The sequence below is a fragment of the Lissotriton vulgaris genome, chromosome 9 (assembly GCF_964263255.1).
Source record: "Lissotriton vulgaris chromosome 9, aLisVul1.2, whole genome shotgun sequence".
NCBI lineage: Eukaryota > Metazoa > Chordata > Amphibia > Caudata > Salamandridae > Lissotriton > Lissotriton vulgaris.
Window position 1 is genome coordinate 1,218,423,588 of NC_141697.1, and position 16,536 is coordinate 1,218,440,123.

Here is a 16,536-nt window from a genome sequence, read left to right on the forward strand (position 1 = left end):
AGCTAAAAACCTGTCCTTGGCACGTGTGCCACCCAACTGGTATTTTGCTGTTTCAGTCATTACAGCAAATAACATTATACCTATAAGCCAGGACTATTGGCTTTGTCAGTGGCTGTTAGCTGCATAAGATAATTAAGCAACCGCTATGGCTTTGTTGTATAAAATATTGAAAATGCTTCTGTTTAGAAATTAGACTGTGCAAGAACGATAACGAGTCTCTTTGAAGTTACCTCAAAGGCAGCTCCAGGGTTAAGATTTTTTCCCCAGCCTGACGGTGAGGGCCGAAATGGAGAGCCCGATAGGGACCCGTTTCGGCACCTGTTTTTTTGAACTGGCCCATTTAAAGCCCTATGAATGTCGATGTGAGCTATTTACGTGACTGACTTGCAAATATATTGGGAAACAAGATTAAAGTCGTCCAACAACTAAACTTGCAATTTGAATGCACCTCTTCGATGCCGCCTTAAATTATTAAATGAACTATAGCAGCAGGATTACCATTTGTGACCGGCTGGTTAAACACGCATCTGTGACTGATGCAAGGCACAACGTGTAACATAGATATTAAGTCATAGAATTGTATTTTATGTAGACAGATCATAACCCTCGATGCAATTTCCTGACGAGTCAAACCTATGACTAGATCCCTCACAGATTTCACCAGCACTTGCATTAACCACTTGTATTAACCACCTGAACTCTTACTTTATTATTACCCGGGTTTGCAAGGACCACAAACATCTCTGCAGCAGGTGCCTCATCCGTCTGCTATTTTAAAATGCTCGCGCCCGAGTAACTGAACCAGAACAGATTTACTAGTACATGTGTTGCCCATGCATTCGGGGGAACAGTTTAATAAAGGAAAAACTCTCAGGATGAGGGCGCCTTGGAGAACTGCCCCCCCCCCCCCTCCCCCCTCCCCCCTTGTCCTGCATCTTGTCTTGTCTTGTTCTGCGTGTTTCCAGCTTTCCGGGAAGGTGGCGGATTTGAAGGAGCAGTTGATGACGTCTCGGAGGTGCGGTGCTATGATGGAGTCTGCTTTGTTGAAGATGTGGTGAGGACAAGGGTCTGTGGGGGATCCTGAGTGGATGGAGTTCATCAGGCGGATGGTGTCCTCAGTGGAGATAGGGTTCCAGTCATTAAGGGTGTTCGCGGGGGGTGCAGGTCCGGTAGATGGTTGGGAGGGTTGCTCTCTTGGTTGGTTGTCGAAGCTGTTGTGGATGTCTGCAATTTTGTTGTGGAAGAATGAGGCTAGTGAGTCGCAGAGTGCTTGAGAGGGGGTGATGTCGTTAGAGTTGGCCGAGGGATTGGTAAATTCCTTGACGATGTTGAAAAGTTCCTTGCTGTTGTGGGCGTTGTTATCTAGTCATTCCTTGAAGGCGCTTTTCTTGGCCTTTCGGATCAGTTGGTGGTGTGTGCGGGTGGCGTTTTTGAAGGCGTCCTTGGTGCTGGTGGTTGGGTCTTTTTTCCAGGCCTTCTCATGGGAGCGGCAAAGTATCTTGGATTTCTTAAGATCATCGTTGAACCATGAGGCCTTCTTGCTGCCAGCTTTGTTTTGTCGCTTTTTCAGTGGTGCTAGGATGTCTGCGCTGCTGGATAACCAAAGGGAGAGGTTGGAGGCGGCTTGGTCGGGGTTAGAGGAGTGGGCTGGGGGGTTTAGAAGAAGCGATGAGGAGATCTGGTTGATGGTGATTTTGTTCCAGTTTATTTGCAGAGTTGGTTGGGGGTGGTTGTTGGGTTTGGGTTTGTTGTAGGTAAAGTGAACGCAGCTGTGGTCAGTCCAGAGGAGAGCCGTAGTGTGGCTGAAGGAGACATGATTGCTGGAGGTGAAGATAGGGTCGAGAGTGTGACCTGCGATGTGGGTGGGGGAAGAGACCAGTTGTCTAAGTCCGAGGTTGGCGAGGTTGTCCAGAAGGGTGGTGGAGTTGCGGTCGTTGTTTTTTTCAAGGTGAAAGTTGAGGTCTCCCCGGAGGATGTAATCTTTGGAGGGGAGTGCGTGTGGAGTGATGAAGTCCGTGATGTCCTCACTAAATTGTGCGCGGGGTCCTGGTGGTCTGTAAAGGAGGGTGCCTCTGAGTGTGGTCTTGGGGTCGATGTGGATCTGGAAGTGAAGGTGTTCAGAGTTGGCGAGATTGATGTCAGAGCTGGTAGAGATGTGGATAGATTTCTTGTGGACGATAGCGATTCCTCCTCCTGTGTGGCCTGTGCGGTCTTTGCGTATGATCTTATAATCTTCTGGGATGGCGATGGTGATGTCAGGGGCGGAGGAGGCGTTCATCCATGTTTCTGTGAGGAAGGCGACGTCCGGTGAGATGGTGTCTAGTAGATTCCATAGGTCAATGGCGTGCCTGTGGACCGATCGGGTGTTGAGCAGGATGCATTGTAGGTGGTTGGGGTCGGGAGTCTGAGGTGTGAACGTAGCAAGGTTGTTGACGGTGCCGACGAATTTGCAGGAGTAGCATGAGAAAGGTCCATGGGTGTGTCCAGAAGCGGCTTGGACGCAGTTGGGGGAGCGGCCGGGGTTGAGGGCTAGGAGGGTGGTGGCATCGTAAGAAATGCGGGATGGGTGGGCAGAGCGGGGGCCAGGGGGACTGGCGCTGGGCGCGGTCCAGGCGCGGACGGGCGTAGATGGGCTTACCTTTGGCGCACCTTCGGCGCGGATTGGGCGCGATCGCTGCGCGTAAACGTAAGAAGTGATTTGACTAGCCGCTTTATTACTGCTGCTGCTAGAATGCCCTGGAAGAAGAGTGAAAAATAAGAAAACGCGAACAACATGCAGATATAATTGAAAGTCTCCCAATCCAAGATGGCTGTCACCATGGAGTTAAATAAAAACCCAATGAAAGAAAACAGATTTTTTTCTATTGGGCGCCTCTCGAGTAAATGTGCATCTTAGCAGCATTCCTGTAGAACACATCTCCTGTATGTCCTAGTGAACCATATGCAGTGTTTGTTCTGCCTTGCCCTGGTGTAGCCCCCTGTAGGTAAGTTAGGGAACAATAGCTGGCATGAGTGGAGGCCCTTGCAAAGAGACCCACTGCGGTGCGCTCCACCCGAGTCCTCAAACTAGGAAACAAGCAATGTCCCATATGGCCATTCTGTACAATAAATTGTGGTATGAACTATCACAGAAAGAGCCAATAGAAGCTGTCAAAGTGTGATTTGGTCATCATAACCTGCAGGTAGGAGTAGCCATCAGAAAAACGAGTTGCTTACCTTCGATAATACTGTGATCAATACAAATCTTCACTAAGCTCTTCATCACTCTAAAGCATCCCTTCTCCTAGTGGTGAGTTAAATCTCAGTAACATCTTTTCTGGTGGATACAAATCTTTTCACAGATTCTTCAGCACCCTTCCTCCAATCTCTTCTTAGGGTGTTAATTCATTGGTAATGTTTTTCTGATCATTGAAGGAATTATCTCTTAGTTTTCTTTTACCTCGGCTTACGTGTAGTGAGGATTATTAGTAAGAATGAGTACCAGCAGCATATCCGGTGCCTTTATGGATCCAAAAATGAATTTCTGAGGATGCGGTCTGTCTGATCCAGGGCTGGCCCTGCAGCAGCCCCATCGAGCATGGCAAGGGGGAATTGTTGAAACATAATTCTGACTTAGAGCCTGATTCAGAGTTTGGCAGTCGGGTACTCCCCGTTCACATAATGGCAAATAATCGTATCCTAATATCCCATATTCTTCTATCCTAATGCACTTGTGATAAGGTGAACAGGATATCTGTCATGTTTGTGATGGTAAACCCATCAGTCCAACTGTAAATTAGGACCATATTCTGCTGCATTGCAATAGTTCAAGGTGCAAAATCAGTGAAAAGTTTAGTATCTGCTAGAAAAGGTGTTACTCAAGAGAAGTAACTTCTTCTTTAGCTCTACAAGAAGAATGAGACTGAGCACAAGCACTGACTCAGCACTGACCCTTCACATGTCTAGGAGTCTAGCAATGGTATCTATAAAATGTTGTTCTTTGTGCTGATGTAACATTTATGGGACTTTTAACTAATAAAAGGGGTGGGTGTGGCAATATTTTGTTTGCTTACATACAGTTTCAGTGTTTTCTTCGTGTTGTTTCAGTCCTTGATCCAGAATGATGTTGATCTGCGAGATACAAGGAAGCACTGTGATAAAGGGAACCTGAGGGTGAAACCTCGGCAGGGCACAGCTGTCTTCTGGTACAACTACCTGTCGAACGGAAAAGGTAATGCCTTTGGTCACACATACATGGCACAGCCTATGGAACCATGGTACCTTGTATTGTTGCTTCTTTTTAGGTCTGGCTAGAGACCGTTTTAGCTGTTTGTTTGATCTAATGTGACAGAAAAAAAGATTATATAGAGAAAAGCTTTCCATGTTGATTTTAGTAGTGATACAATTTGTACTGTGTTTTTGCTTCGGCGAGTGGGTTAAAAGGGCCACGATCACACTATGGAGCTTCTCTGATACAAATACACAGGGACCACCTGTCACGTCAGTACTCATCCACAGCAGGGGCCATAGCAGCAACCACATCTACCATTATATCAATCAATCAATCAGGGGATTGTAAGCGCACTACTCACCCAAGTGGGTCTCATGGCGCTGGAGGGAGGGGGGCGTAAGGTTGAGCAGCTCCGTTCAGCCGAAAAGCCAGGTTTTGAGTGTCTTTCTGAAGATGCTCAGGGAGGGAGCGCGTCTGATGTCGAGCGGGAGCTTGTTCCAGGCCTTCGTCGCTATGTAGGAGAAAGCTCTTCCTCCTGTTCTGGCTCTATGGATGCACAGGGTTTCGGCGAGGGCAAGGTTGGTGGATCGGAGGTTTCTTTTGTGTACATGGAACGAGATTCTCTCGTTGAGGTATCGGGGTCCGGTGTTGTGGAGGCATTTGTAGGCGAGGGTGAGTATCTTAAAAGTGAGTTTTTTCTCGACGGAGAGCCAGTGGAGGTCCCGTAGGTGTTGTGTGATATGTTTGTGTCGTGGGATGCTAAGGACGAGTCTGGCTGCGGTGTTCTGTATTGGCTGGAGCTTGCGGAGTGCAGACTCGTTGATCCCGGTGTAGAGGATGTTTCCTTAGTCCAGTCTGCTGGTTATGAGTGTGTGGGTGACGGTCTACCTTGATTTGGGGGGGATCCATTTGAAAGTCTTACGGAGGGTGTGGAAGGTGTTGAAACAGCTGGAGGTGACGGCGTTGACCTGTTGGTTCATGGAGAGGTGGGAGTCGAGTATGATGCCGAGGTTCCAAGCGTGGTCCGTGGGGTTCAGGGGGCTGCCGAGGGAGATGGGCCACCAGGTGTTGTTCCAAGCTGAGGGGGAGGTTCTGAGGATGAGGACTTCTGTCTTCTCTGAGTTGAGCTTGAGGCAGCTGTTTCTCATCCAGGATGCGACCACCTGCATTCCTTCCTGGAGGTCTGGTGGTGGTGGGGGTTTTTTGTTTTTGTTTTTATTGAAAAGGAACAAAAGAAACAATAGCATCAGGTGAACAACAATTGTCATCATTGTGAGGTTTTATTTGTCATTTGTACAGAATCATATATTACAATATGCATAAAATTTGGGATCACGGGGATTCCTGTGCTTCTGCTTCCATTTGCCGCATCGGGGGAGTGCATAGTTCACCACGATAACTATTCCAAGCCCCCCCAGATCTTCCCCCACTTCTCTGGACAACCCCTGGCCACATACACTGCCCTCTCCCTGAACATACACCAATCCATGGTGGGGATTTTGGTGAGGGAGAGGATCTGCTGGGTGTCATCTGCGTAGGATACTATGCTGAGGCCCTGCTGTCTGACGAAGCTTGCGAGGGGAGCCATGTAGATGTTGAAGGGGATGGGCTGAGCGATGATCCCTGGGGCTCTCTGCAGTTGATATCCGTGGGTTTGAAAAGGAAGGGTGGCGGACTGATTCTTTCAGTTGTGCCGGTGAGGAACGAAGCAGATCCAGTCGAGGGCAGTTTCTTGAATGCCGGCGTCGTGAAGTCTGGCGGCGAGTGTGCGGTGGGAGACAGTGTTGAATGCTGCTGAGAGGTCAAGCAGCATCAGGGCCATGGTGTGTCCTTGGTTGAAGAGGGAGCGGATATCTTCTGTAGCGGCGAGTTGGGCGGTCTTGGTGCTGTTGTTGCCGCAGAATCTGGATTGGGAGGCGTTGAGGACAGAGTTGACTTCGATGAACCTTGTTAGTTGTGCATTGACGATCTTCTCTACGACTTTTGCAGCGAAAGGGAGGAGTGAGATGGACCGGTAGTTCTTGAGGTCGGTGGGATCTGCTGAGGGCTTCTTGAGGAGGGGTCTGATTTCAGAGTGTTTCCAGTCTTCGGGGAAGATGCCGGTCTTGAAGGTGGTGTTGATGGTGCGTCAATGTTTTGGCGCTATGGCGGGGGCTGCTCTGTGGTATATGTGTAGTGGGCAGGGGTCTGTAGGGGCCCGAGTGGATCCTTTCATGGTTGAGGCGGTCTCTTTGGTCGTGGTCAGTGTCCAGGTGGAGATGGTGTAATTGCTAAATAGGGAGCCACATCTTCAGAGCATACGGAAATTGCATGGCATAATTCGTTTTGGAAAGGCGAACTGGAAGCGTTTTCCCGCCTTCAGGTGTTGTTGTAGAAAAAGCTTTGTTTCCATATGCGCTATAAACTTGATATTTGTGATTAGATAAATGAGAAGCATGTAAAAAGGCCTTTACAGTGGAAGGCTCTCCAGACGTACTGGAGTTACTGAAGTACTTAAAGAAGGTTTGTAAGGCACCTTGTACGTCCAGGTATTCAGAGAATCTGGACGTGCACTCTGCTGGCAACCACCATAGAACATTTGCAATAATTACATGCATCTTCTAATTACCCACAGTGCTGAGATATTCTCTTGCACTATTTCATCAGTTTGACTTATAAATTGAAGAACTGAAGGAAGAGGCTACTCTTCCATAATGTTCTCTCCCCAGAAGCCGAGTAACTTGTTTGTGTGTTGTTGTTCCAGGTTGGGTAGGAGAACTGGATGAATACTCCCTGCATGGTGGCTGCCTGGTCACTCAAGGTGTCAAGTGGATTGCAAACAACTGGATCAATGTGGACCCCAACAGGCTGCGCCAGATTCGTTTCCAACAAGAGATGGCGCTCTACGGCAAAGAGGATACTGACTCCCAGTCAGAATGGACCTTAGACAAATCCTACAAAGATGTACACTTGGATCTTTAGTCGTCAGAGGATAAACTTCATCGAAGGTGGCACTTTGAGCATAGCGAGCAGTCACCACCTGCTAGGTTAATGCACGCTTGGTACCCCTTACACCGACCATGATTGTAAGAAGTCTTGTAGTTTCGCAGCACAGGAGCTCATGGTAGGTGAAGTAAGTGAGTCCCAGAAGGACTCGTTGACTGTTTCAAGTGTCTCCAGCCTGCTGAGCGCCGCTTTCCAAAAGCATCCGTGTTTGTGTTCAACATGTGTTTTGTTAACCTTTTCAAGGTGTTTTTGGAATTCTTAGCTGCGTTTAATCAGCTGTTGACTCTACATGCTCACAGAATGCTCAGCACGGGTTGGCACTCGTACGCTCCTTGTGTCATCAACTAGTGACTGCCTCATTGTACGATTATGCCATCAGTGGGGAAACATAATCCTTACCCAAAGACTACTTTCATACAGCGGCACCATAGAGGTTAAGAAGGGACAGAGACCAGTAAATAAGCGGCATGACTCCAGAGAAGCCCTTCTTTTTCATTTTCTCCAACTGACTTTTATTGGGTGGTGCTCGAAGAAGTAGGCTCAATCTCTTTGGCTCATTCCGTTAGTCCTAGTACTTGAGGAACTGTTTACGACTTCACAACCATATCACTGTAGTGCTTCGCATATATTAAATGTTTACACATCCCCATTGTTTCACGCCCAGAGTGCATCAGTGCACTTTTGTATTTGTAATTTCTAGACACCTATGCAGAGCAAAGTGTGGTTGTTTGCTTATTGAAAGCTGCCATTTCCACATTTCCAGGACAGGATCCTCCCAGTTTCACAGCCTCCCTTGTTTATAGCAGTTCTGTCATTCGTACAGCCGAATAAGGCTTCCTATGCACCAGGTTGAGGCTATTAAAGTTCACCACACAAAGAGATGATGTTTAACCCCTTACATTCAGTCTAGACTCCTAGGGCTGACATTGTGTACTTTTGAGTAGAACTCCTGGATGTCTAGAACAAGATGCAGCCTCAATGCTCTAGTGATGTGAACCCCACACAAGCAGATGTTTCAAAAGAAATTAACAAACCAGATTTTAAACAAACAGACAGAAAGAGAGAGATGGCGGCCCTAGCTGACCCTTGGTGTATATAGTTAGGGAGGTGCCTGCCCTGATACTAGCTTGCCATTTCTGATGTACGAGGCTTTAATATTTGACTCTCAATGTTGGTTTGATGTACAGAGGATACGTTGCATGTTTTTTCGTGGCTTCAATCAGCGCCAATGGGCAGGTTGCTTTGTGGCATGAGCATTAGGAATGATCATGCTGACTAATATACTCACTCACATTCTCTCCTTCCTAATGGAGTGTCAGCTGGATCCTAATATGGAGGCTCTACCAGCACCTCCTACCTACGCTGAGGCTCAGGGATCAACACTCTTGCCCCGGCGGTTTGATATTTAAGTGACGCTTAGACACGACACTTAAACTGCGGAATCCTATTTTCCAATATGCAAGCAGCAGATGAGACCAGCTGGTTGCGTGTAGTGCAAACACAGCTCAGTTGAATGCAAACACAGAATGGAAATGAGTGTTATGTACTGTAATGAGACTCATTGGCAAATCTTTCCCCATTCATGGAGCAAAGAGTTAGCTTGACAGCACTTCCATCCGGGACAGATAATAGAATAGTAAATATATAATGGATGTCACCCGGCAACACCTTGACTGGGCTCCTCGGAAATACTCATTTCACCAATAAAAGAAGCAAAACAAGTGTACTACAACAGCTTATACAAAGGTCTCAATTATACGTTATATAGATGGCAGCCAAAAATGTAGAACTCTGCCGCCTGACCCCTTGTAAAAGCAGAGAGGAAACCATGTCACCTTTCCTCGGTTATGTTGGTTACCACAGCCAACCAGAACTCAAAGTACAGGGTGATTGATCTGTAAAACTCTTTGCCAAATTCCCACTGTGCTTGAAAATAAAATCTACTGTTTTATGCTCTCCACACAGCACGAGCCACAGCCAACGTAGCAATGTTACTCATCCTCAGAGCCCTAGCTATTGACAGGTCATTTTACTCCCTTTAACTCTGCTGCCTAAGAAGGCTGCACACATTATATTGAGTCCACAACAGCTCCTCTACATTCATAAATGTGAAAAACCCTCTGGAGCTTTCTCTGAGTCAGTCTCTTGACCAAAACCTTGGCACTCGGAGAGGCAGTTGGCTTTTGTGCCAAATAAAGGTAACATTAATCACATTTGTGCAGCACATTTTATGACCACTTTATTGTTGATCACTGTTAATGCAGTTGGGGCCTCCTGGTTGATTCCGAGGAGTACTTCAATTCCCCAAGACTCTGGTCCTGTGTTTGCTCTTCCAGCTCAACCATCAGAGAAGCTTTGCTAGAGAATAAAGGTGGTCAGAACTTTTCATTCAGTTGGACTATTAATCCAAAATAAAAGTTAATATATATCGGTCTTTTTTTGCCCAAGAAACACCAGTTTCCACATATCAAGAACTGAATTTTGGTAAATGTAATGAACGAACGCAATATTTTATCAACAATCATATGGCCCACCCAAGAAATTCAGTGCATGCAGTGTCTCATGCTTTGCACATACGTACGTTCCTGAATAAAAAGAACCATACTGAGCCCCAACAGCGCCTCTGCCACCAGCTGCTTTACAACTAACTTTTGTGTAACTGTCATCAGGGAGACTCTGGTCTGTTTACCACCCAGGCGAGAAAATCAGGCGGCTTGCTCTTCGAGCACGCTTTCACATGATTTTTAGCCTTTCTCCAGTTACCGGTCAGACTTGAGGTGCCTCAAGTCCAAAGAACTATGTAAATTTCTTAATATGAAGATAAGACATTCCAAACTCGCTTCTCACTCGCAGAAGATCTCTGTGCAGCAGAAACCCCAGGAAACATTTTACAGTACTAAAGGCAAAAGCTCAGTTTTGGGTTTTTCCAGACAAGTAATTCAGAAACTCAAGCTGGGGAGCCAGTGGAGAGGGTGCTGTGCTGTGAATTCCCAACGTCAGCTAATATATTACATTATTCTTCTCTTTCTTAAGGCTGTTTCTGTGATCCACTGACAAAGGAGACAGGCAGCCAGGGGCTACCCTGGCAGATAAAAGGAGCTCAGACACATTTAATGGGCAAAGGAGGAAGCCACATAGACTAGGAATAGAAGCTGCTGTAGAGACAAAGGTGATATTTATAGTGTTGAGTCTATACCAGATGTTTCACTACACAGCTCGTCCACCAAGCATACAAAGACCAACTGATCTCTAACTCAGTTTGCTGGGAAAGGGATGAGACCGAACAACAACATGGCTAGTATCTCTTAATAGGGAAGGGTCAAGAGGATCCGACTCCTAAATTCTTTGTGACTTTTTTAGGGATGGCTTAAGACGTTACTGTAGATGTTCACGTTACTTTGGCCTAGGTGCTGTAATGGTCCATATATTAAAGGCGTTCAGTACATATTGTCTTGCTGAGGTTGTCTTTCATGCCAGATACGACTAACCACATTTACGACTGGTAGAAGCTCATGGGAACATTGGCTCTTGGGAGCCGGAGTCGGGATCCGCGCTCTTCTCATCAGGCAACAAATTGCAAATAATTATTAACCTGCTCTGGAAAGTAAGCATAACCAATAAGCAGTTGAAGTTGCAGGACGTTCAGCTGTCCAGTAAGACCATATGGTGTGGCTTACTTGTGAATGAAAGAGGATTTTGTTAGTTCACTGGAATTTTTACCTATGGGTATTTAAAACGGCAAAGTTTTAGCTCCGCATGAAATTATTTTGAAAACTTTGCGAAGATTGCAAAATGTAAACAAAAATGTGCAAACAAATCCATTAAAAACAGGATTTGCAAAATAAAATATCAGCAAAAACCCCTTTTAGTTAGAGAATTGTCTTTTCCACCCAAAACAGTTTTTGAAAGCTTTTTGCCCATAGGCGACATTTGGAGCCTTCACAAAATGTCGCAAGTCTTGTGAAATGTGTAGTTTTTAACATTCACAAACCTTTGTAGGTTAGGTTAAATTAAAATGTTGCCCACTCCCATATATATCGAGTTGTGGGAAGTATCTCTAAAACCAGTTTTCACTTTGGAAAATGTTTTGACATGTTTCTGCTAGAAGTAGGCATTCTGGAAGAGAGTGGTCAAGTAGAAATCATCATGCCAGGAAAACAAATGAAGGGGAAGTAACATCCTAATATGTGGCAATAGCAGATGGGCCAGCATGGTCTGAGTAATAGGAAACAACCACAAGAAACTAAAAATGTATGCAAGTCTGTAAATTATTCTCAGGGCTGAAGTACTTTTCTGAAAGGTTCCTGTTTACTGTTTGGACCGACACCTTTGTGCAATACTAGAAAAAATATATTTACAAAGAAAATATTTGTTTTTGTAAATTATAGCGATTACATAACTGTGTCTAGAGCTTGTATGTATTTATTGTATAGCTTTTTGAGCCACTTTGAAAGGAGACAACATTAAAAGCATATCAGAGTGTTTCCAGGGAGAGGCAAACTGACAGCTACCTGGGTTCACTGCAGACTGCTTGGCGGTACAAAGGATGCTGTTGTGTTGTTTAAAGATTTCACAAAGAGTATTCGTGTTTATGTACGCGGATACTGAAAGCATACTTACTGTCTTGTGGTAAAGTTCATTTGTGCTTAGGATTCTGTCTGAACTGTTAAGTCTGTAGATGTATACACACCAAAGAAATGTAGATTTGTGATGAATACATCTTTAAAAAGTCAGAGGCAATATTTTATCACTTGACTTATGAAAAACTATGTAGACTTTCCTTGATTGACCTGTTCTTATCAAGCAGCTTAAAATACAAGGTGTATGTGACATGTTCCACCTACATGTATTATGTTAGTGCTTGGGTAAACGGGGCTCGAGCACCAGACAGCAGTGGCGGCTGCTTAATTGTAGAAGGTGTGCCACGGGCACACATACTCTTTTCGTACTATCCACAAGCATGCACAGGCCCATATACTCACACCCATTCATTCACAAGTGCACACACAAGCTCACACCCACCCATTCACAAACATACACGCACCCACCTAGTCACAAGAATACATGCGCAAATACAAATACGTATACACATGCATGCAAACATTCAATGTAGTGCTTACCTGGATGGCCTTGGTGGAAATACAGGACCTGTCCGTGGTGGGAGGGAGGTGCACGATGGCCCAGGAGGAAGCTGGAGGCTTCCGGCAGCCTTAGGCAGCACAACCAGGAAGATCCCTCTGCCTCCTCTCGTTGCCTAACCTGGTCAAGCATCGGCCCATAAGAGGATGACCTTTCCTACCTTATCACGGGGTGGGCAGACTTGCTGAGTTGAAAAAGGGTGGTGTGTGAGACTTCGCTGATTGAAGTCAGCCCAGGGCACTATAGGACTGACTCTATCAGTGATGCTCCCCCAGTCATCAGGAGGAAGATCCTCACAAATCTCTGCCGGTGTGATGATGTCACTGCCCTCAGGGCTGAGATCCTTGACTCGGCAAACTATGGATACCCGGCAACTGCGCTTTAGCGCATGCCTGGCTGCCTGACCCTGACATGATGAGTATTTGTCAGGCTAACCTTTACTCAACCTCACAGGTACTCATGCACTGGAAAGGTGGGTGGAGATCTGACACCCTTGCCTACAGGCCACCACAGCCAGAGAAGATGTTCATTTGCTGTTTGATTAGTTGTATTATCTCAACATTTGTATATCAGATGAATGATAGTTTCATATTGATAATGAAAACATTCTTTATCTGTGTCAAATGTGTGTATCATCTTTGGGCCCTACTGGACCCATCTGTAATAATTCCAAGGGTCATGAATCTGCTGTGTTTGCCCAATTTTGTTACTGTATTTTTTTGTAATGAAGAGCATCTGACTGACAGAAAATCTTAGATCCCACAATATGTTGTGTTATTTAAATATATGTATTTTATTTTTGACATAAAACGTCTTGTTTGTTTACCATTTTAGGTATTTATTGCTATTGATTATATATCGATTACAGTGCATGTACTGTAAAAACTGAGTAAAAAATTATTTTATCGAAGGAGATGTAATTGCATATTCTGCCACCCGAAAAGGATTGCATCATGGTCCCATAGCGTTCTACTTCCAACATGCACGTTTAAGCCCAAGCCCTATAGCAAATTGTGGGCTCTTCCCTCTACTTTGTACACATATCCATTAGAAAGACGCTTATTTAAAAGGGGTTTTATGATGCAGCTCATTGATATCCTCCTTTGGGAGTAGGTGTGTCACATGGCCTTCAAAGAAAAATCACAAAAGTCCAGTCATATGAAAAGCAATATTTTTTTGTTGATTCTGGTCAGATAAATTGGGATCCTCCGACCCTATTTTCTCCTGTCCTTTATGCAAACTTTTCTATTCTTTAGTCTCTATGGAGGATGTAATTACCTCTGACTGTAAATTCAGTTTTCATGTTGGGATGACATGGGATTCTTGTTGTCCATCTTGGGATCTTCACTGACTTCATAAACATAAAATATCTTCACCTCCTTGTGGGATCCAAGGCCCAAAGCGGCAGAGATATTCTGTGTTTTCTAATTCATTGAAGATCCTGTTATAAACTGAAGTTACAGATAAATAACTTTCCATTTTACTAAAATGAAAACCATAGGATGTGTTTTTTCCCTTCTGCTGGCAACATTTCCAAAATCGAGGTAATAAGACAGAATCAAGAGATATGTAATATGCATTCATTCTAGAGTAGAGGTGTGGTACTAGAGCTCTGAAGAGAATATGTTAATGTGCTGGTCCCCAATTACACACATCCCTTTTCTGCTCCTTGGGCATCATGCATTTAAATTACCTAAAACGCAAATGGGACTCAATAGACGCGTATTTGCAGACTGGTTTCAATCTAGGTGAACAAAAAGTAGGGCCCGAAAAAGCATAATGTGTGTGGTGCTTTATTGAGGTGCACCCCATTGAAGCCATGGAGGTCAAGCCAGGCATTCCACCCCCAATCCCCAGAGGCCATGTATATCCCTCTTGTGCAAGCATACGTATTGGAAAGTGTAGGACTGCATCATCAAAAAGTGGCAATAAGTTGCCTTATCGGAAAGTACAGTGACTTACAGATCCATAGGATTGCTGTGCTGTCCAGGTCAAGGCATTATTGACTGCTAAGGCACACATGCAGTTCAGTAGTCCCACTGTTGAGTTGTTCCCTTTAATCTCTTTCAATTACTTCTAAATGCATGTGGCCTGTTATTACTATACGGTGAAATGAAGGTTGAAAAGGCACATCTGACTGTTTACCGCCTCCAAACCCACGTGTGTCAGGTCCAGTAAGGAACAAGACTCCTGCGGGGATCTCCTCCTGTGTGCCCGTGGGGAAACCTTTGGGATATACAGTGGGACCCGGTCCCTTTGTACATTGTGGCGCCACACAATGCATGCACATATTGTCATTCCCTCGTTGCTTTTTCTGTTATTTAAGTGTTTACATACACGTTTGCATTGATTGCACTGAGTAATTATTTATTCTTATTTATGGTTTCAAATTTATCATTTGAATGTTCACAGAAACACAGTTGATTCTCATAATAAAAGATTTTAAAAGTAATTTGGATTTCTGGGATGATTTAGAGTGGGTATGATCTGAAGTCTGTTACGTTGGTCACCTCTGTTAAACGTGTCGGCTGATGTATGTACTTGTATGTTGAGACGTATGTATTCTGCCGGGCTAGTGAGGAAGTGGTGTCCTGCTGCTCACACCAGAAGGGGTAGGATAGACTCAAGATGGTGCATAAGAAGCGGGCGAGGTGGAGAGAAGGGCGGCTTTCTCTTAGTGACAAGAGGTGGAAGCTACTTCAAGGCAAACAGAGGGGAGGAAGGATTCAAGATGGTGCATAAGAAGCGGATGAGGTGGAGAGAAGGGCAGCTTTCTCTTAGTAACAAGACGTGAGGCTCTCCAAGGCACACAGAGGGGGTTGGGAGGACTCAAGATGGTGCATAAGAAGCGGATGAGGTGGAGAGAAGGGTGGTTTTCTCTTAGTGACAAGAGGTGGAAGCTACTTCAAGGCACACAGAGGGGAGGAAGGATTCAAGATGGTGCATAAGAAGCGGATGAGGCATGGGCATTACAAAGCAAAGGCCCCAAATTTATCATCAACCTGCTTGCCAGATACACCCCCTCCCGCAGCCTCCGTTCTGGTCACAAAAACTTGCTCACGGTGCCGGTTGTTAGGAAGCAACGTCAGGGCGGCAGCTCCTTTCATTTTCTTGCTGCCTCCCTCTGGAACTCCTTGCCAGCTTCTTTAAGGTCACACGAGGATATTCTAGCCTTTAGACTAGCCTTTAAGACCTGGCTTTTTAGAGAAGCCTATCCTTAGACGTTCTAAGTTGTCCTCCTGTTGTTGTGTTATGCTCTGAAAACTTCCTACAGCGCCATGAAGCCTACGGGCGTACGTGCGCTTTATAAGCTAAATTTAACATAACATAACATAACATGAGGTGGAGAGAAGGGTGGCTTTCTCTTAGTAACAAGAGGTGAAGCTCTCCAAGGCACACAGAGGGGTGGGAAGGATTCAAGATGGTGCGTAAGAGGCAGGTGAGGTGGAGAGAAGGGCGGCTTTCTCTTAGTAACAAGAGGTGAGGCTCTCCAAGGCACACAGAGGGGGTTGGGAGGACTCAAGATGGTGCATAAGAAGCAGGTGAGGTGGAGAGAAGGGCGGCTTTCTCTTAGTAACAAGAGGTGGAGACCCTCCATGTCACTGTTGTAAAGCAACATTCACCGGTGGTTTGGGGGTGAACATGCAGCAGGAGTGACAGATGGGAGCAGCCTAAATATCTACAGGCGTCTTCCTGCAAAATGAAGAAACCTGTAAAGGAAGGAATTTTTGTTAAAAACATTATAATTTGTTTTTATTTAACGTATTGAATTTATGCAGTATTCGAATTCTGTGGTGTTACCTGTTTCTATCACTGAGTGCAAATAGACTCATTTTTCAATCTCAGAAGGAGGAAGGGCTGTGGTGGCCCAGACGGGATTCACATCACTAATCAATAGCTTATTTACAGATCGCTTGAGCTATTCTGCTGGCATTCGAAACCATGACTTGCAGACAGGTAGAGTACTCATGTTTTATTTCAGGAATGATAACTCCATCACAATATATTACTGGGATTGGAATTTGGGGGCAGCAGGTTTTGAATCATTCTGTGGCACTCAACATCAGCTTTGTGAGCTTTTATTTAGATTTTTACCATTAGGGTTGGGCGGAACTCACGGAATTCCACTCTGCAAAATTCCGTAGATTCACATAACTCAGTGAGACTCCTTATAGTTCCGCTAACGGGCGGAAAAAGGCATG

At 45.3% G+C, this 16,536-nt stretch overlaps 1 long non-coding RNA gene across 1 annotated transcript in view; it reads left to right on the plus strand.

Moving 5' to 3' along the window:
• LOC147693078 (uncharacterized) overlaps nucleotides 1-14,772 on the plus strand; it is a 28,810-nt gene extending 14,038 nt beyond the window's left edge. The window contains exons 2-3 of the long non-coding RNA XR_015300092.1: nucleotides 4,087-4,210; nucleotides 6,954-14,772. This is a non-coding gene — a long non-coding RNA (uncharacterized LOC147693078). The remainder of the gene's footprint in view (nucleotides 1-4,086; nucleotides 4,211-6,953) is intronic.
• The last annotated feature ends 1,764 nt before the right edge of the window (nucleotides 14,773-16,536 follow it).